This window comes from Ambystoma mexicanum, chromosome 5p (assembly GCF_040938575.1).
Source record: "Ambystoma mexicanum isolate Mex_15411 chromosome 5p, UKY_AmexF1_1, whole genome shotgun sequence".
NCBI lineage: Eukaryota > Metazoa > Chordata > Amphibia > Caudata > Ambystomatidae > Ambystoma > Ambystoma mexicanum.
The window spans coordinates 931,795,718-931,816,696 of record NC_090930.1 but is presented as its reverse complement, the minus strand read 5'-3'; positions in this window follow the sequence as shown (position 1 = coordinate 931,816,696).

Sequence of the window (20,979 nt, the reverse complement as noted above, 5' to 3'; positions counted from 1 at the left end):
AGTTTTACGGCAGAGTTTGTGTCCTAAGGTTTTAAAATAGGTTCAAATTTCACTGGTGTCAATTGAAGAAGATCTCCGAAAACAATAATTTGTTTTCCTCCAAAGAGTTCTTCATAGTTTGTTTTAAGTACTTCTTGCAATCTGAGGTGAATCAAAGCCAACATTAGGTTGGAGACCATTCTCACTTAATCTATTAGTAGCATTTTCATTTGTTTTAACACTCTGCGTAGTTCCATTGCAGCTTCTGTAGAAAGTTTGTAATAGTCTAATTTGTTTTGGTCTTCTACTGGAAGGAGTAGTAATCGGTGTAAAGTGACACCGCCTATGTTGTAGGCAGCTAAACCTGTGGGGGCAGTTACAACAGCTGACAGTTTGTTGTTTGTCAATTGTTGAAGGAACTTGCTGATGATTTTGATTAAGAATGTTTTGCCTGAACTAGCTTCACCACTGACGTATAGTAGTATAGGTTTCTAATTTTGGCAGGTACATTCTTTATTTTCATGTTGTACACCATGTGCAATTTCTTTTGTTACTTCTTCAAAAATGGTGCGCTGCTCTTTGTATAGTTTTGATTGTAGTACAGTTAAGTCTTCTGTATCTTTTTCATAGTGACACATGGTGTTTTCTACTTCTGCTATAGCTAATTCTGCCTCATTTGCTATTAGTGGCTGTTCCAGTGGTTCTTGGCTTCCTGTTACTGAAGGTTGACAACTGTCAGGAGTGTCCTTATCTATTTGGGCCTGGAGGTCTTCTTCATGTTGCTGTTCATTGTGCAACATTGTTTTGTACTGCGTAAAGTCTACATCGGTGATAGTGATTTCATTTGCTTTGAAAGCGTCTTCATAGGAGTCATAGTTATCTAGTATCTCTTCTTCTTTTCTCCATGGTTTAAAACGTTGTAGCAGGGACATATAATATAGTTCTTTCTGTTGAGGAGTTTTTAATGACAATTTGATATGATTAATTAAGCTTCGTTTGGTAAGTTTCACTAAGCTGCCTTCACAATCTGTCTCTCTCTATCTACCTTTTTGTTCATCGGGTTTTATATTATTTTTGTATACACAGTTTTGGGCTATATGGTATAGACACATGGTTTCCAAAGTGGTACTCCTGTTCGGGTAGTATGTGTCTAGTAAATTGTTGTTTTCAAAATTTCTTGGCTGTTGGGATCATTTTTGGCTATTGCTTCTATGTCCTCATATGATTTGAGAACTCTTTTTCTAGATTTAGCAGGACCAAGACTTAGCCATACTATATTTTCAGATTTTCCATACAAAGCAGTACCGGTTAAACGATCTGCAGCTTCAAAGGAGCCACATTCTCTATGAGAGAGCATTTTTATGCCTAAACTTTACAATTTCTGAGATAGTGTTTTGTCTGATGATCGGTCATTTCAGAGGTCTTGAAGCTCTGTTTTTTCTGCTTTTGTTAAGTGGGCTGTAACATATTGTGCAACTGCTGTGGAATTGTCTGCAATGTACTGCACATCTATGTTTGCATTCCATAAGAGGGCAATGATTGCATTGTAATCATTGACATATTTTGATTCTTCTGTTCTTTTTATGTAATACGTGTTCGTAGGTGATTTACCTTTAACACTAAGTCTAACTGAAGACATGAAGTTGTTCACTTCACCTGTTTCTGTAACTGGTCTAGGGAAACCAAAGCAGCATTTAGTGTAGTATTTCCCTTTTATTTTTGTATTTGCGATGACAATATTTGCCACATTTGTGTCTTTGAAATTGTACAATTTGTGCATGAAGGTCACTATGTCTCGTTTGTGAAGGGATTTCACAAGTGACATATTTTTGGATGAACTGCAAAACAGTGGCATCACTGTCCTGACCAAATTTAAGAGCATCTTTAATCCATAAAAGCATGCGGATATGTGGTGTTCCTCTGGCTTGGTATTCTTTTCTCCAAAATAAGTGTTGCACTTTCCTGAGGGGAGGAACAGTTTTATTACAAATAAAGTGTAGCATAGCAATGAAACAATGGTGGAAATATCTTGAAACAATAACAGGATCTAGAGAGCAAAATTCTCCAGGTGTTAGTATATTTAAGTTTGTTTTGTTTTTGTTTGATATGTGTAGGAAATCATGTAAATCTTCCCATGTATATTCTGCACAACTTAATGTAACAGACCAAGTGGGTGGGCCAAGGTTTCTTATCATACAACTTACATCTCCGTAACGTCAGAACCAGTACTCTTTTGTACCATGCATGTTTGCAAACAGATTTGTAATACTTGATTGTAAAACCTCATCTTTTTCTTGCACTTTTTGTATTAATTGCATAGCTGACATATTTTGAAAGTGGGTTCCTGATTTCAATATGTGTGCAACTCTGTAACATAGAGTTGCTAGTTCACTTTCAAAGAGTAGGTGGAATATGTATTCCACATTTTGTCTAAATCTGGGATCTTCAGAATACATTTGTAATGAGCGGTATTCTGATGCTGTTATCTGAGTGGGTCTATCATCATACCTTCCTCATTTGCCAGTAGGAAATAGTAGAGGAGAAGCACGTGCTTCTATACTTTTTTCCCATATTCTCATTGGTGATCCCTTGCTTTGTCGCATTTGGTACGTTTCTAGTGCATCAATTATAGTGTCATTAGAGTATAATGGATGAATTGTATAATGGTCTAAAATATTGGATACTGTAGCAGGATCTAGAAGTTCAAATTGATCCGTTTCTGGTGACTCTTTAATTATTTCAGTTGTTTCCCTTAAGTTTTCTTCAATATTTATTTCTTTGTAGTATTCATTATTGTCTTGTAGATATTGCAAGGTTTGTCTAACTTTATGTAAGTCCACAAGTTGTTGCCACTTTTTTGTCTTTTGTTGGTACACCATTTGCTAATACAATTAAAGATTGCTCTATTGGATGTTGCACTCCTAGAGTGTGCACATTTTCTTTCAGATCTAATGGTAAATAAACTACTTTGCCACAAATGCCTTTCACTAATTCAGAGGGAGGTCATTTTGCTGTTTTTGGTTGAAGGCGTATTATTGCTTGAAATGGGTGCACTGTTTGAATTATGATGCTCTCATATAAATTGAGTTGTTGAAGGGGTTTTGGTAGTGGGAATAATTCCAAGTTATTTGTGATAGCACGTGAAGGAGTTTGGTTGTTGTCAAGTTTTGTAGTGCAGTAACTGCAAAGTATTAAGGGGTCAGTTATTTCGGATTTGTTTTCTGCTACAAGGTAGAGAGCTAATTCAAACCATTTTGTATGTTACGTCTATAGTTTTTGTGTTACTTTTGTAAAAAGCTCTGCGGCAACACACACACACATGGTTTGGTACTTCAGCGGATGTACTTTTAAATGTTAGTATTTCTTTTTTGTATATGTGTAGTAGAAGGTTGCCATGTGCAGAATTGTTGCTAGTCTGTTGTAAAGCTATTGCATTTTGTAAGTGGCTTTCACTTCAAAAATATTTTCTCTGGATACGGTTGATTTCTTCTTGTAGGTCTTTGGGTGTACCATGTAGAAGAGTGTTATTTAAATTGGCTATTTCTAAAGCAGGACTTTTAGCATAGTAGAGTTTATAGACTAGATTTCTTTTAGTTGAATGATGTGTTGATATCATTTTGATATCATGGAAGGTGCTTTTGCAAATTGGTCCCGATATGCAGGCTAATTAATTGTTGGAATTGAAACAATATTATGCCTCCTATCGCAACATTTGTATGTGTATTGACCTACGCCAAGTTGTCTAAACATCATATGCGAACAAACTCCATGGCAAGGTCTTGACCTTAGAGAAAGTAATGTAAGTCGCCATCTTGGATTAAGCCGCCATTTTAGGTTCTCTTGTTATATGGAAGTCACCCTGAGCATCAAAATGGAGGCCGAATGACATTCTGAGTAAGATTCTGGCCGTTGTGACCTCCGTACACACGAATAATTAATATGCCTGCAGGACACTTGTCGGGGTCGCGAACTGAGACCTTGTCCTACTGTTGACCTATGTGTAAATGTACAACTATATCAGCGAAACTAATCAGAATGCATATATTATAGGATTGACCTAGCAAGGAACCCATAGGCCCGACTCCTAGAATGGTTAACCCGCGAGAGGGTTGGCCAAGGGCTGGATAAAGAGTATAAAAGACCCAAGTATTCCAATGTACGCTCTCTATCACTAACGCATTGAACTCTCGTTGAAGTTTGTTATGTTACTCTGAGAGCCGAATAGCTATGCGTTTGTCAATTGACTTTGGTAACTGTTGTAGCTTTTAAATAAAGCACTTGTATGTTCTTTGTAACCTGTGTTGGTGTGTTTCTTTCTAGGCTTCCCGGCCTCATATTATTTTTATGTTTTCACAGAATGTCCTTGTAGTCCTGTGTATTTGCGCACTGGACAGGTATCCATATTTTGCAGCAGTTTTATTTTTATTTTGTCTTTACCTTTCACATACTGATTGAGGAAATGGCGTAAAGATTTGAAAGATTTTTTGGGAATGTTACACACGTGCCTGGCCATTTGTATACTGGATGTTCTGGTTCAGTCGAATGGAGAGGTAATTCTGAGTCTTCTGGGGATATTTTTGTAAGCAGTATTTCTTGTTCCATTATGGTATTATACATTTTTTCATAACCTCGTCCACTGCTATGGATGGCAATTGTGTTTTTTTGGTTTTGTTTGTATGCTTCTTCATTAAAATATGGTTCTGTGGTCGTGGTATGACTCCATTCACCTCCACAGATATTTAAGAAGTTATTTTTGTTGATATTCCGTTTATTAAGAAGTTTTTTGTAGTTTAGTACTTAGTTTTGTTAGTGGTTTCATCCTGTTTAAAACTGAAATAAATAGCTTCCTTTTGAGAAGGATTGCACTGTCTACGAGAGCTTCTAGGATTACTTTTCTATGGTAGGTTTTAAGGGTTGTGCATGATTTCTCTCTTGTTTTTATAAGATTCTGAATGACTCTGTGGTGGAACATTTTTGCTAAAATACTTTATTTGGCATGGTTACTTGTTAGTATATCAAGATTTATAGGAGCAGTTTTAGCAGTAGTGGTAGTCGAATTCTTGTTAAGTTTTTTTTGTTTCGTTTTACATTTTGATAGAGGAGGCAAAGTTTCTGTACTAGAAGCTTGCTTTATTTCGCTAAATGACTGTATTAGCTGTTTTGTTTGAACGTTTTGTACAAACTCTGTTAGAGATTGATGCTAATTTTGGACACTTTTATTTTCATTTGCTCTATTTCTGCGTTGCTTTCTACGGACTTACTTTTTGGTAGGCATTCTTTAGGGTTTGTTTAAAAAAAAGAAGGTATGGGTTGGGCCGTTTTGCAATGTATGTGTGTATGTGTGCACGAGTGTGTGAGTATGATGGGAAAGATGTATGTTGTGGTGTGTGATTGTGCATTGGGCAGTTATAATGAGTTGGGAAGGCTACGTTTGTATTTGTGTGTTACTATGCTGGGGTTCTAATGACAGTAGAAAATAAGCTAGTGGTGAGGAGAAGCACTAATACTAAATTTTATTTTTTTAAACGTGTTTATTTTAAACAGGCAGGTTATGGCAATACAAAGCTTAATCACTTGCGACATGTAGCATACAATAATACCATTTGACGCTCCTCCCAACCCACCCTTCGGTCTCAAGCTCCTTCTTCACTTCCCTGTAGGGGGTCTCCATCCTGAATAGTTCTCCTGGCCAGTAGGGGCTTAAATGTCAGGGCTGGGAACCTTTGGTGAAACTCCAATACCAGACCCCAGATGTTGTGAAAGCGATGCAAGGTGCCCGCTCTGGCAGCCGTCACCTTCTCGGCGATCAGGGTGTCCCAGACTTTCATCCACCAGAAAGGCATGAGAGGGCCTTCCGTCTTTTTCCAGGTGCGGGCTATCACATTCCTACCGTCAAGTAGGCATTGTGACAATAGTTTGGCCTTGGGGCCAGACCTGGGGTAAATCCCGGGGATCAGTGTTCCAAGGAGGATAGGTTCGGGGGCCAAGGGCAGTCGCACCTGAGTGATGTCTGCTATCATCGCCAAGCACTGTTTCCAAAAGGCTTGGACCTTGGGGCAGGACCACCACATGTGGAAGAAGGAGCCTATTTGGCCGCACTGCCTCCAGCATTGAGGGTTGATTGGAGTTCATGTGGTGGAGTCTTAGGGGAGGGTAGTACCACCGGAGGAGGATCTTGTAGGCGCACTCTCTATTCGTGATGCATGATGAGGAGGTGTGAGCCCGGGACCAGATGTCAACCCACTGTTGGTCTTCAATCGGATGGCCCAGGTCCGCCTCCCATAGGGCCATATACCGGGTCTTGGAGGTTAGGAAGTCCGTCTGGAGGCGCTTGTATAAAGTGGAGATTCTTCCTCGGGGCAGGAGCTCCTTAAGGGTCAATTCGATGGCTGTGGGGGGACGAGTAGCCGCCTGGCGAGTCAGTGGATGAGTGCACCAGTGGCGTAGCTGGGTATATGTGAACCTATCTCGTTCCTGGATCCCAAAGAGTTCTTTGCATCGCTCAAAGGTGCAGGGTTGGCCCCCTTCAGAAAGTTGACCCAGGGTCTCTAGGCCTCCTGCAATCCAGGCCTTAAAATTCCGGGGAGACAGACCAGGAGAGAATGTCGGATTCATGAACACTGGGGAGAGGGGGCTGAGCCCCGTCGGGATCCTCTTCTGTTTCAACGCCTTGTCCCACACCAAAATGGTGTGTTTGGTGGATGCCAGGAGATTCCGCCACTGTCGCTGTTCCGGAGGGGGACATGTGGGAGAAAGCGTAGCGGGAGGGGCAACTGCGCTTGTTCGAGGTCTACCCATCTAGGGCGGTTGGTGAGGACTTGCCATGATTGGATACAAGACAGGTGAGCCACCATTTGGTATTTCTGCAAGTCAGGGACCCCGAGCCCTCCCAATTTCGCGTTGCCCAGCATCGTGGATTTAGGGATCCTGGGCTTTTTCCCCCTCCAAATAAACTGTGGCATTTTCTTTTGTAAGCTTTGAAGGGCTGGTGCCGGGACTGGCACCGGGAGTGTGGAGCATGAATACAGAAATCTCTGTAGTAAGTTCATCTTACATGCTGTAATGCGCACAATCAGCGATATCTCATGTGTCGTCCAGCGTCTCAAATCTGCCTCCAATTTTGTAAATACTGGGGTAAAATTAGCCCGGTAAGTCTCGCCTGGACTGGCCGGGATCTGAACTCCCAAGTAGCTAATTTCTTTGGTCGACCATTGTATTGGGCATAGCGGAACCAGGGTTTCTCGGGCTTCTCTGGTCAAGCCCACTCCCATGGCGACTGACTTCCGGTAGTTGACTGTGAAGCCTGTGACCCTGCCATAGCTCGTTATCTCAGCCAGGGGTTGAGGGAGGGAGGAGCGGGGTTTCGTGATAGTCAGGAGGACATCATCTACATAGAGGGCCAGCTTGTGGTGCGCCGGGCCTGATTGAAAGCCTTCGACTGCAGGATTCAACCTGATCCGCTGGGCAAACGGTTCCATAATTAAAGCGAAGGGAAGTGGCGACAGCGGGCATCCTTGTTGGGTTCCGCAAGTTAGGGTGATGGGGAGGAGAGGGTGCCATTAACTCTAAGAAGGGTTTTGGGGGCTTTGTAATTTGCCAGCGTCATGGTGCAGAACTCCGGGCCAAATCCAAAAGCCTCAGGGTGAGCCTCATGAAAGTCCAATCCACTTTGTCAAACGCCTTGGTCGTGTCCAGGGCCAAGAGCACCAACTCCCGGGAATCTCGGGAGGCGATTTCCACCAGATCCAAGGCTCTTCGAATGTTGTCGGCCGTGGAGCGGTATCTGAGGAAGCCACTCTGATCCGCACTGATTATCTCCGGCAAGAATCGAGACAGACGAGACGCCAGGATATTAGAGTAAATATTGGCATCTATGTTGAGCAGGGCAATGGGTCTATATGATGCAGGGTTCTTCGGATCACCCCCAGGTTTAGGTAGTAGGACCATAATTGACTCCTGCATGGATGGGGTTACAGTGCCCGTAGTCCTGAACGAGATAAACAACTGTACCAAAGGTGCTAATAGTTGGGGTTTGAAAATCTTGTAGAAATTGGTTGTATAGCCATCAGGGCCAGGGGCTCGGTATTTAAGAGCTTTTATTGTCTCGTCCACTTCTTCGTCCGTGATCGGCACCTCCAGAGAGTCACGGGCTGTTCTTTTTAGCCGGGGAAGCGCTGCACCCCGTAAGTATTCCTTCTGTTCCTCCATGTCCCGTGCTGGAGCGGTCATTACCTGAGTCAGGTGGGCCGCAGCGAGCTGCAGTTTGTCCTGGTCAGTGTAATGGACCTTGCCTCATTGGTCCCGCAGGCCCACAATTTTACTGTTCCTCTTCACTTTGGCAAGTTTGGCCACTAGTAGCTTATTTGCTTTGTTGTTTTTAGCATAATAAAACTGTTTTGCTTTTGCCATTTGGTGGGCAGTGTGTTCAGCATAGTGGGCCTCAATCTTTTTCTGTGCTATCCAGATGGCCCGCTGGGTTTGAGGGGTCCAGCCCTTCTCCTTATTGGTCCTTTCTGCATTTTTAAGATCTTCCTCAAGGCCCTGGCGAGTTTGAAGCTTATGTCTATGATAGGCCGCTCCTTGCGCAATCAGTTCACCCCACACTACTGCCTTCATTGTGTCCCAAGTGTTGGCGGTAGAGGTGTCCTCACTGGGGTTCTCCTTAAAGAAGTTGGTGATCGTGGTTGCGATTGCGTCCCTGGGTGGGATCTCGTTGAGAATCAGATCATATAGAGTCCATCTACGCTGTTGGGGGTTAGCTGGTTCATGCACTCGGATTTCCAGGGTCACCAGAGCATGATCAGACAAGATTCTGGAGCCAATTGTCACATTGTTAGTAAACGTAAAGATTTGTGGGGACACTAGGAGAAGATCTATCCTGGAGAAGGTTCGGTAGACATAAGAATAAAAGGAAAAGTCTCTCTCGGATGGGTGGAGTACTCTCCATGAATCCACCACTCCCAAGGTTCTAAATAGTTGTAGGAGAGCCAGGGCTATGGTGAGGTCTCCAGCACTGGGTGGGTGTGACTTGTCTTTTGAGGAGTCCGGGACCCCATTGAAGTCCCCTCCAATCACTATCTGGCCTTCCAAAAACGGGGAGAGGGTTGTGCTCAGGGATTCATAGAACAGCGCCTGGCCTGAGTTGGGTGTGTATACAGAGATTATAGAATAGAGTTGTCCTAGTAATAGGCATTTCACCGCCATGTACCGCCCCTCCGGACAGCTTACAGAGCCCAGAATCTGAGGGTTCAGGCCCCTCCCGAATAGGATAGCTGTGCCACCCCTCTTGGAGTTCCCAGACGCGAAAAATTGCTTCGGAAAGTCTCGGGAGCGCAGGCGGCTGTGGTCTACCGGCAGCAGATGGGTTTCTTGTAGCATAGCCACAGCTGCACCATCGTTTTGAAGCTTCTGTAGGATAGACTTGCGTTTGGCGGGTGAATTTAGTCCCTTGACATTCAGGGAGACGAACCTTAGAGTTTGATGTTCCGGGGCCAGGTCCGGAGAGGTTGACGAGTCCCTGGGGAGAGGGGGGGATGTAGAGGAATCAGCCATCATGTCGCGGAGTGTGTAGCCATTCCCCAACCTGCCTGTGTGGTTTTTTCTCGGGCCGCCAACGGGAGGACCGAGTTTTAACTGAGGGTGGCTGACCTTTTGCGGGTCTAATGCCTCCCTTGGCCAAGAGGACCATTGAACAGTGTGTAGCCAACATGGCTAACCTTATGAGTAATCTTAGTGGTTTGTTCCAAGGACTCGTAGATGGATTGTGCCTTGGAACCGGGCATGGGCCGTGGAATAATGCCCGCTGCTTAAAGAATAAAGCTTATCTGTGTTCCTGAGGGTGCGGATCGGATCATGGTGCCGGGCTGCGAGCCGGGATCGAGGTGGAAGCTCCATCATGGGGTCGCATCTCATTTTTATTTTATTGGTTTAACAATCAAACCTTTAAAATATGACACGATACAAAACAAAACATTTAACATCTTAATGTTGTTATTACTCCTCTACTTATGCCCCTGAGATGTTCGTCTCTTCTGCCTTACACGAGTAGTGTACGGACCTTTCTCCAAAGTGTTTATCTGGTTGGTCAGTCCACACTTGTTATACTTTCGTTTCAACGAATCGGGGATCAGACACTTGAGCTTTTAGATAACCTCTCCTCGATTACAGCCAGGAAAGAGGTCAGGGGCATAATTAGTTTCCAATCTAATCCATTCCACATTTTCTGCCACCACTCGTCCGCGTGCAGTGTTTGATGGTTTGCGTACCACTGTCCCAGATAAACAAATCTTTCATTTTTTAAAGAGTGACAAAATAACACCAAGTGTTTAAGGGATTCCGGCTCCTTAAGGCAGATACGACAAATGGGATTTGAATCAGTGTCGTCTGCTCGAAGTCTGATGCGGTCCTTCGTCTTGAATGAGTTCAGCCTGAATAACAAGAATAGTCTACGTGCCTTCGAGTTTGGAAAACGAATCATATAAGGCTGCAGTACGTTGTAGCTTTTCGCTTCAGCGGGCGCATCTTTCATCGCGCTGGCAGATTGGCGTTCACTACCTGTGTCAATCCAGTCAGCGCGCCAGATCTTCACTTTAGCTGCTGTCGGGTTTACGTGCAGAGCATGTAAACTAATGTTGTTGATGGGTAATAAATCTTCACCTCGTTTTACCCATTGGGACAGAATGTCGGAGCCTCCACTGCACGCATTATGCAGGATCTTGAATTGTAGGATCCCCTCTTCAGTTTTGGATTTCTGGAACAACTATAGTTGGTTCCAGCAGACCCTTGCATGCAATGAGACCAGCGCAAGTTCATACCTTATGCATGCAGTAGATATTCCTATTGGTAGGCTTAGAACCTTCGTCCAGAACATATGTTCCAGTGATGCCCAATGTGTATACGGGCAACCAAAGGCATTTTCAGCATCATATGTCAAAATTGGGACCACTTTCTGTTCGTAAAAGTTTCTCAGTGGTCGCATTGAGAATCGCCCATATTTTTGGATCACAAGAGCCTGATGTGCCAACTGTCCACATTTCCTCTTTGATTCAGTCACCCAAGGGTCATCACAAATACTGGAGTTCAAAATCATACCTAGATATTTTACAGATTTTGATGTGCAAAGGACAACTTGCTCTAGTGACCAGCTGTGTTTTGAGCACCTCTGGTTTTTGCGTGATCTTAGGTTCTCAAACACCAAAATTTCAGTTTTTGCAGGATTTAACTTCAAGCTGTTTGTATTCACATATCCTTGAACCACGTCTAGTTTGCGTTGGAGGCCGATCGGAGTTTTATCTAGAATTACTAGATCGTCGGCATACAACAACCAACTTATCGGCGCTGAGTTGAGTTTTGGAGGGAAGGCTCTCACAGATTTGATTGCTTCTCCAATGTCAAAGATAAAAAGGCTGAAGATTGCAGCTGCCAGCGGGCATCCCTGTTTCACTCCCTTGAGAGTTTTGATTTTAGCGGATAGGGAGCCCAAATGATCAAGACGAATTGAGATTGAAGTGTCTGTATGAAGCTCTTTGATTGCCGCAAGTAGATGTTCCGGACACCCCCACCCTTCCAGTTTATCCCATAGCGCTTCGTGATCTATCATATAGAAGGCCATGGAAAAGTCAACAAAAGCTGCATACATCTTTGTGTTTGTGCGCAGGGCTTCCATTTTCAGCAGATTTAAGATTAGCAGGTTCAGTGAGCAACCCACCATTTTCACAAAACCTGCCTGTCTTTCATCCACTTTTTTTGCTGTATGTGCCCAATTAATTAATTTGATTTGCAGCAAAGATGCATAAAGCTTGCCTAGGACTTCAAGGAGGGTGACGCTCTGTTCCCTTTCTTAAATATGGGCACTATTATCCCTGACTTCCATGATGTCGGCACTTGCTTTTGCGAGTTTATTCTTGCAAAGAGATCGAAGCACAAGTCAGCCCACACGTCTGGGAACTGTTTAATCATAAAGTTCGATAGGCCGTCAGGACCCGGGGCCCTAGAGTTTTTCGTTCTCATTATTGCATCTCGTATTTCGTCTCTTGAGAAGTTTAGGTTCCAACTGATTCGATAGGTGAGTGTGCATGCGGGACAAGGGAATTATGATATAGCACAGTGAAGTGCTGGACCCATTCAGCTTCCGTCACCTGACTTATAAGTAATGCCTCTTGTGGTGATTCCATCGCGTTTATTGTTCGCCAAAACTCACCACTATTCTTATTGGAAAGAATCTTCAGCATGGCCTCTGCATCATTTTGATGTAATATAAACTGGCAACTTTTAATCCAGTTTTTGTAGTGTTGTTTAGTTGCTTTCTTTCGTTGCATTCTTTCTTCTTTTGGACCTAGATTATTTTTCCGAATTTCGGCTCGCATGGCTCTTTTGCGTTGCATCACCGTTAGATCAAAGCAATGTTTTTTCTTGAATGATCTGTTTTTCATTCCGTTATTTGTGCTTTTAATTTGCGCCAATATGGGAGCATACTCAATCTCCAAAGGTATCTGCTTAAATTGGGAGCATATGGTGGCCACTTCGTGTTCTTCCAGGCTTATTCGTAGGCGATTCGATTCTGCTGAGATTTTTGAGCCCCATTTTTTACTCAGGGCACCTTTTGTGTCGTAAAATTTTGCTACCAGCATTTCGTGGTCGCTGTTTATCATTGCCCGAACATTCAGAGATTTTGTTCTCGTGTGCACACTGTCAGAGACAAAAATGTAGTCGATGGTTGAACTACAGAGCTCACACTGCCACGTGGCCCTTGGTGGAATGTCACCTTGGGTACAGCCGTTTAACATAGACAAACCTCTTACAGACATTTCATCTGTCCAGGTTTGAGCAAGGCGACCTTTAGTGACACTCTGGGTTTAAAAAAATTGATATTTAGATCACCACAGAGTACCATGCCTGTTCCTCTTGATGATTCAAGCAAATTGTCAATTATGGAGGAAACTTGGTCAATAAAGGAGTAGGACCCGGCGGCTTGATGATTCCAGTATACGTTAAGTATGTGGAATACATCGTAAGGTGATGGTTTCTCTGTGAGCTTTCTTATTTCGCATACTTGAATGTAGGGCGTATAGTTTTTAGAAGTTATCAAGCGGTAACCTGAAGACCGTTTGATCAGTGTTAACAGCCCTGCTATCGGGCGCCCCTTGTCCGCTTTAATAGCAGGGTTCAAAGCACATTCAAATTCAGAGATCACCGGCAGTTCGTGCAGCCATGTTTCTTGCAAGCATATGAGATGTAAATCTTGGGCCCATGCGTTATTTAACAAGTGGGCAAAACCACGTGTGTTCCAGGAGGCAAGCAGACATTCTTGGGCCGTGTTGGTCTTTGAGCATTAGCTGTGTTGTTTACTATTTAAGGCTGATGCCAGCCAGTTCCATTCCTGCATTACTTCATTGCCTCGCGTGCAGTTTAGTGCAGTTTCCACAGGGATGACCTCTGACGCTCCGTTATTTATCGTTATTTTGATTTTATCCATCGTGCTTGTTCCGACTTCCTCGACATGCTCCACCGGCTCAGAGTTCTGGCAAATATGCGCGGAATGATGCCTCTTGTTGATTGACTCGTCTTGTCCCCAATGGCTCGACTGAGCCATGCCAAGTGCTTTTACGCATTGAGAATGTTCCAAAGGTGGAGATGTTTCTTTACGTGAGGGCCGAGAGACACATAGTCCTGCAGTCTTGAATGAAATATTGCGTGTGTCTGGTTCTAGCAATTTATAGGTATCAAAGCCCAACGATAACAGATCTTCATCAGCCTCTAGAATAACATTTGCAATTATGTGAGAATTTATACGCAAAATCACCTTGTCTGTTTGCCGCTCGTCTGGAAATTCAACTGTTTTCAGGTCTTTCGAGTCAAGTGAGCGCAACCGAGGTATATGATGAAGTAATCTCAACACATTTGTAGGCCGATTCATGGAATAATTAGCGCGGCGCAAGTGGGCAAAAACGTGTGAATCGCAGTGGAATAGCGAAAATCGCAGTGCAATTGCGAAAATCGCACGAAAAGCAGCGCACGTCGATTCATGGAAGGCCGTGCGCGAGAAAACCAGCGGATGTGCGATAAAAAGTGCGCGGCGCACGTTGGCGCACAGGCCATCTAACAGCGTGCGCCAGGTCACTGCGAAAATCGCACAGGCCACAGCGAAAATCGCACATAGCGCGGCGCACGCAACAAAAGTAGGCGGAACACGGGCGTAACACTCGGAATGGGGAACAACTTGCCAAAACGTGGGCGTCACGGGGGAAGTACAGGGCACAAGTGCGCGGAACGCCCACACGCTCGCCTACAACACGTATTCATGGAATAGAATAGGGGAAAAAAGCGCACGCTCAAACCAGCGCACAGGCACAAACACGACCGCCACAAGAAAGCAGGCGGTAGCGTCTCTGCGGCTGTAAGAAATGTGCGCCAAAAGGTGCGCCAACAAATCGCACCTATATACTGCCATGATGAATGTCCCATACTGTGGCCCTCCAGGAAAAAAGACGTGCAAAGGGGTACCCACAAACACGGACACCCGCTGACAAAAAATACGTGTGCGTGTATACCGGGGTGCGCGGGAAGTCTAACACGCGATTTCAGCAGGGTACGTGCATCACAGGGGTTCGCGTGAAGTTTCACACGCGATCGGGTCTGGGGGAGCGGGCTACGTGTATTTCAGGGGTGCGCGGGAAGTTCCACACGCGAATAGCCTGGGCGCGTGTATTCCAGGGGTGCGCGGGAAGTTCCACACGCGAATAGCCTGGGCGCGTGTATTCCAGGGGTGCGCGGGAAGTTCCACACGCGAACAGCCTGGGCGCGTGTATTTCAGGGGTGCGCGGGAAGTTCCACACGCGAACAGCCTGGGCGCGTGTATTTCAGGGGTGCACGGGAAGTTCCACACGCGAACAGCCTGGGCGCGTGTATTCCAGGGGTGCGCGGGAAGTTCCACACGCGAACAGCCTGGGCGCGTGTATTTCAGGGGTGCGCCGGAAGTTCCACACGCGAACAGCCTGGGCGCGTGTATTTCAGGGGTGCGCGGGAAGTTCCACACGCGAACAGCCTGGGCGCGTGTATTCCAGGGGTGCGCGGGAAGTTCCACACGCGAACAGCCTGGGCGCGTGTATTTCAGGGGTGCGCGGGAAGTTCCACACGCGAACAGCCTGGGCGCGTGTATTTCAGGGGTGCGCGGGAAGTTCCACACGCGAACAGCCTGGGCGCGTGTATTCCAGGGGTGCGCGGGAAGTTCCACACGCGAACAGCCTGGGCGCGTGTATTCCAGGGGTGCGCGGGAAGTTCCACACGCGAACAGCCTGGGCGCGTGTATTCCAGGGGTGCGCGGGAAGTTCCACATGCGAACAGCCTGGGCGCGTGTATTCCAGGGGTGCGCGGGAAGTTCCACACGCGAACAGCCTGGGCGCGTGTATTCCAGGGGTGCGCGGGAAGTTCCACACGCGAACAGCCTGGGCGCGTGTATTCCAGGGGTGCGCGGGAAGTTTCACACGCGAACAGCCTGGGCGCGTGTATTCCAGGGGTGCGCGGGAAGTTCCACACGCGAACAGCCTGGGCGCGTGTGTTTCAGGGGTGCGCGGGAAGTTCCACACGCGAACAGCCTGGGCGCGTGTGTTTCAGGGGTGCGCGGGAAGTTCCACACGCGAACAGCCTGGGCGCGTGTATTCCAGGGGTGCGCGGGAAGTTCCACACGCGAACAGCCTGGGCGCGTGTATTTCAGGGGTGCGCGGGAAGTTCCACACGCGAACAGCCTGGGCGCGTGTATTTCAGGGGTGCGTGGGAAGTTCCACATGTGATTTGACAGTGTGGGTCCTCCCAGGTGTACCCTGTACACCCTCCACGGCCCCTGCAGGCAGCCCACACCACAGGGGACTACCCTGCATCCCTGGTCATGTCCCGCAGGCAGCCCACCCACCATGGGCATGCCCCCCAGCATAGGCACATGTCTCCTCGAACTAATGAACACCAACTCATGTCCCCTTGCACCCCCACCCCCCAGCACTGTGGGGCACCTGCCAGCAGGCCCCCACCCATGTCCAACTCATGTCCCCCACCACCCCCACCCCCCAGCACTGTGGGGCACCTGCCAGCAGGCCCCCACCCATGTCCAACTCATGTCCCCCACCACCCCCACCCCCCAGCACTGTGGGGCACCTGCCAGCAGGCCCCCACCCATGTCCAACTCATGTCTCCCACCACCCCCACCCCCCAGCCACCAGGGTCACCCTCCACCAGGCCCCCACTCATGTCTCCCACCACCCCCACCCCCCAGCCACCAGGGTCACCCTCCACCAGGCCCCCACTCATGTCACCCACCACCCCCACACCCCAGCAGTGCAGGGTCACCCTCCACCAGGCCCCCACTCATGTCACCCACCACCCCCACACCCCAGCAGTGCAGGGTCACCCTCCACCAGGCCCCCACTCATGTCACCCACCACCCCCACACCCCAGCAGTGCAGGGTCACCCTCCACCAGGCCCCCACTCATGTCACCCACCACCCCCACACCCCAGCAGTGCAGGGTCACCCTCCACCAGGCCCCCACTCATGTCACCCACCACCCCCACCCCCCAGCAGTGCAGGGTCACCCTCCACCAGGCCCCCACTCATGTCTCCCACCACCCCCACCCCCCAGCACTGTGGGGCACCTGCCAGCAGGCCCCCACCCATGTCCAACTCATGTCCCCCCCCCCCACCCCCCAGCACTGTGGGGCACCTGCCAGCAGGCCCCCACCCATGTCCAACTCATGTCCCCCACCACCCCCACCCCCCAGCACTGTGGGGCACCTGCCAGCAGGCCCCCACCCATGTCCAACTCATGTCCCCCACCACCCCCACCCCCCAGCACTGTGGGGCACCTGCCAGCAGGCCCCCACCCATGTCCAACTCATGTCCCCCACCACCCCCACCCCCCAGCACTGTGGGGCACCTGCCAGCAGGCCCCCACCCATGTCCAACTCATGTCTCCCACCACCCCCACCCCCCAGCCACCAGGGTCACCCTCCACCAGGCCCCCACTCATGTCTCCCACCACCCCCACCCCCCAGCCACCAGGGTCATCCTCCACCAGGCCCCCACTCATGTCACCCACCACCCCCACACCCCAGCAGTGCAGGGTCACCCTCCACCAGGCCCCCACTCATGTCACCCACCACCCCCACACCCCAGCAGTGCAGGGTCACCCTCCACCAGGCCCCCACTCATGTCACCCACCACCCCCACACCCCAGCAGTGCAGGGTCACCCTCCACCAGGCCCCCACTCATGTCACCCACCACCCCCACACCCCAGCAGTGCAGGGTCACCCTCCACCAGGCCCCCACTCATGTCACCCACCACCCCCACCCCCCAGCAGTGCAGGGTCACCCTCCACCAGGCCCCCACTCATGTCACCCACCACCCCCACACCCCATCAGTGCAGGGTCACCCTCCACCAGGCCCCCACTCATGTCACCCACCACCCCCACCCCCCAGCAGTGCAGGGTCACCCTCCACCAGGCCCCCACTCATGTCTCCCACCACCCCTACCCCCCAGCACTGTGTGGGACCTGCCAGCAGGCCCCCACCCATGTCCAATCCATGCCCCCCTGCACCTGGGTCCCAACATTCCCCAATCATGTCCGTAATGCCCATCCTCCCCTGCCAAAAGGCCCAACCAACTATCACACCCACCCACATATCAAAGGCAATTACATGTTACACCCCCAATGTAAATAATGCAATTTAACACATGTCTGTCACACACAATGGCTGCAAGTGAATGACAAAACACCCAACATGACATGCCTGAAAGCAATGAGATGATACGACACATTGAAGATTAAAAAAATAATATGTATTGAACAGCAAATAAGAAAAAACACAAAGCAAATCAAACAAAACAAGATGAATGTCCAAGAAAAAATTCTGAAAAATTAAAATAAGCCAATTAAGAAGATCATCCTGGGTCCATGAGCCCTACCAAATTAAACCTAACTGACTACTAACTAAAAAGTGAACTATATACAAAAAAGTGGTGCATTGTCCAATCGCAACCAAAAAAAAATCAAAAAAACAAAGGAAACCTAACCCTAACTATACAACTATATACAAAGGCAGCGGGCTATTCGGACGGCTCACTGGTTGTTGTCATGGGCCAGGGCATCATCGAACTCCTGGTCAATGGCTTGGAGGCGGGCATGTTCCCTGGCCCCGAGGTCCCGCAGGGATAACGCAGTGTCCAGCTCAAACTCCCTGCGAAGACCCTCGAGGCACTCAGCCCGCCTCAGCGCCCTCCGCATGGAGTCCTCCGCCCTGACCATCGTGAGCCGTTCCTCCTCTGCCCGCTGCCGCTCCGCACCTATCCGCTGGCACAACCTCTCCCACACGGAAGCCACTCCCATTCCAGGGTTCTCCTGCCCTCCGGCCGATGCCTGCACCCCTGATGTTGATGGCCCCGAGCCATGATGCCTCCCACGTTGAGCCTGCTGCTGCCTCCGACGCAACTGCCTGTGCCAGCACGACGGCATCCAGGCTGATGGAAACCACCGACGCCGTCGTGCACGTGCCCTGCCCGATGATGCCGTCACATCCTCCATCTGCTGGGGTCCAGTTGGTCTGGTGTCCACCCCTGCTGGATCTCTGACTCCCGACTGTGGCAGGGATGGGATCCCCACCGAGCTGGCTGCATTGGTCGGGGCAGGTCCACAGGGGGCCCTGGTGGCATCTGGGCTGGAAGACGGCAAGGAGAACGACTGGTGGATAGCCTGCACAGAGGAGGAGAGGGCCGCCACATTGGCCAACACATGCAGGAAACCCCCGAACATGGCCGATCCCAATTGGGCCACGTCGGCACGGTGCACTTCGTGATGACGTGCGTGCTCCTCCCGGGAAGCACGCACGGCATCACGAATCACAGCCGTGCGCATCGCGACCCCAATCAGGACCTTCTCCGCACGGCCAGGGGTTCCCACGTCCGCAGGTGGAGGGGAGTCAGGTGACATGGACATCCCCTCTACCTGCGGACAGGCCTGGGACGGGGCATCCCTGCTGGTGCATGGTGGTGCACTCACAGGGTCAGGGACAGCGACATGCACAGGCCCCTCCACGGTGACCTGTGCTGCCTCCTGCCCCTGGCCCTGGACTGCACCACTTGCACCAGCAGGGATGCCCCCACCAGGCCCCATGTGTGCCCCAGTGGCGGCCTCCTCCTCCTCTGTGCAAACCACCAACCTGGATGGCTCCTCACCGTCTCCCACCGTAGCAGGCCCCTGTGGGGGCTCACCCACCCCTTCCGCTGCAGCCGTGGGGGCATCCCCGCCGCCTTGCTCCACAGCGCCGTCTCCGCCCTCTTCTTCACTAGCCGCTGCGTAGAGGGAGACAAAGAACACAAGCATCAGGGCACTGTACAATGGTCCCCTAGACAGGAAGCAATAGCAGATGAGCACCACTGTCAAAGTACACTTCCATCATGTCCCTCCACAACACATGGGTCAGTCCAGGCAAAACACACACAGTAACAGGCATGGTGCATGCCATGGACATTTCCATGCATGTCCAATGGACTCTTGAAACATTCAATGATATGTAACTCACATGCATCATGCCTCATGCCCATCACATGCACACACTTCACCTCAGTCACATCCATCTGGCCCCAAACACACCAAACACAGCGGTTACAAGGGTAATTTGGCTGCTTTACTGAATCTGTGCATTGTCACACACATGTGTCATGCATCCATGGCATGCACAAGTCACAGACACGCAGGTCAGGCACACAGACATGGCTACCATATATGTACCTGGCATCAGCACCCATCCCTCACCCCCACCCATGTCCAGGTACAGAGACTGGCATGCTCTCATGTTCAAAATCTGAATAGGGCTCCCCATGCGGCATTTCAACACATGCAACAACCATGTGCATCACACATCACTGGTCGCACATGCATTACCATGATGTCCCTGCACACATACATGCATACATGGCCTATGGCACACATACAGGCAAGTATCATAGAACCAGCACACCGCAACATGCCCTGTCTCACACAGTAATGCATGGACACTTACCGCTCAACTCCAGACGGGCCTCCCTCTCAAGGATCTGGGCGTGGAGCGCTGGGCGTACGCGTTCCAGGACCCTCATCTGGATGGAACTCATGCGGCCCCGGCCCCCCTCCACGAGGCGCCGGGCCTTCACAAGGGTCCTGGACCTCAAGTCCTCCCAGCGCTTCTTGATCTTCAGGACGTCGCGGGTTGCCACCCCCTCCGCGTTGATGGCAACCACACAGTCGGCCCAGATCCTCTGCCGTCCTTCCTTGCTGGCGTGGGACGATCCAAAGAGGGCATCATACTGCCCCAGGACATGCTCCACCAGGACACCAACTTCGGTGACAGTGAAGCTGGTGCCCCTCTGCCCCTCTGGCCTGGGGTTGCCACTGGTGCCAGATGTGGAAGTGCCCGACATGGCAACCCCAGAGGCAGGTGTGGGTGGGCAACTGGGTCCTGGGGCTGGGCTGTGGAGCAATGTAATACCAGTCGGGAGTCTTCAGTTCCAGCAGGGGTGGACACAGCAACTGGACCCCTGCAGATGGCTGATGTGCAGGCACCAAATGGCAGGGCACGGTGGCAGCAGGCAGGCAGGCAGGCAGCAGCAGATGGCACGTGGGAGGCTGCTCGGGGCACTGGGGGGCAGTAACTCGGCCTTCTGGGCAGGAGCGTGGGCTTCCGTGTGTTTTCGCGTGGCCAGCTTGATACGGAGTGATTTGGCACGTGAAAATCCTGCACGTCAGCGTGAAATCCGAGGAAAGGCCCTTAGCGCGTAAGCGCGTCAGCACGCATACGTGATTCTATTGGACCAGAGTCCCTCAGCGCGTAAGCGCGTCTGTGACGTGACCCGCACGGGTGTTCCCCACTCAGCACGTGATGACGGGGCACACGTGGAGAAACTGCACGTCAGAGTGTCATCGCGTGTAATTGGACAAAAGTGCGCGTACACGCGATTGGCCTATGTACGTGTATTT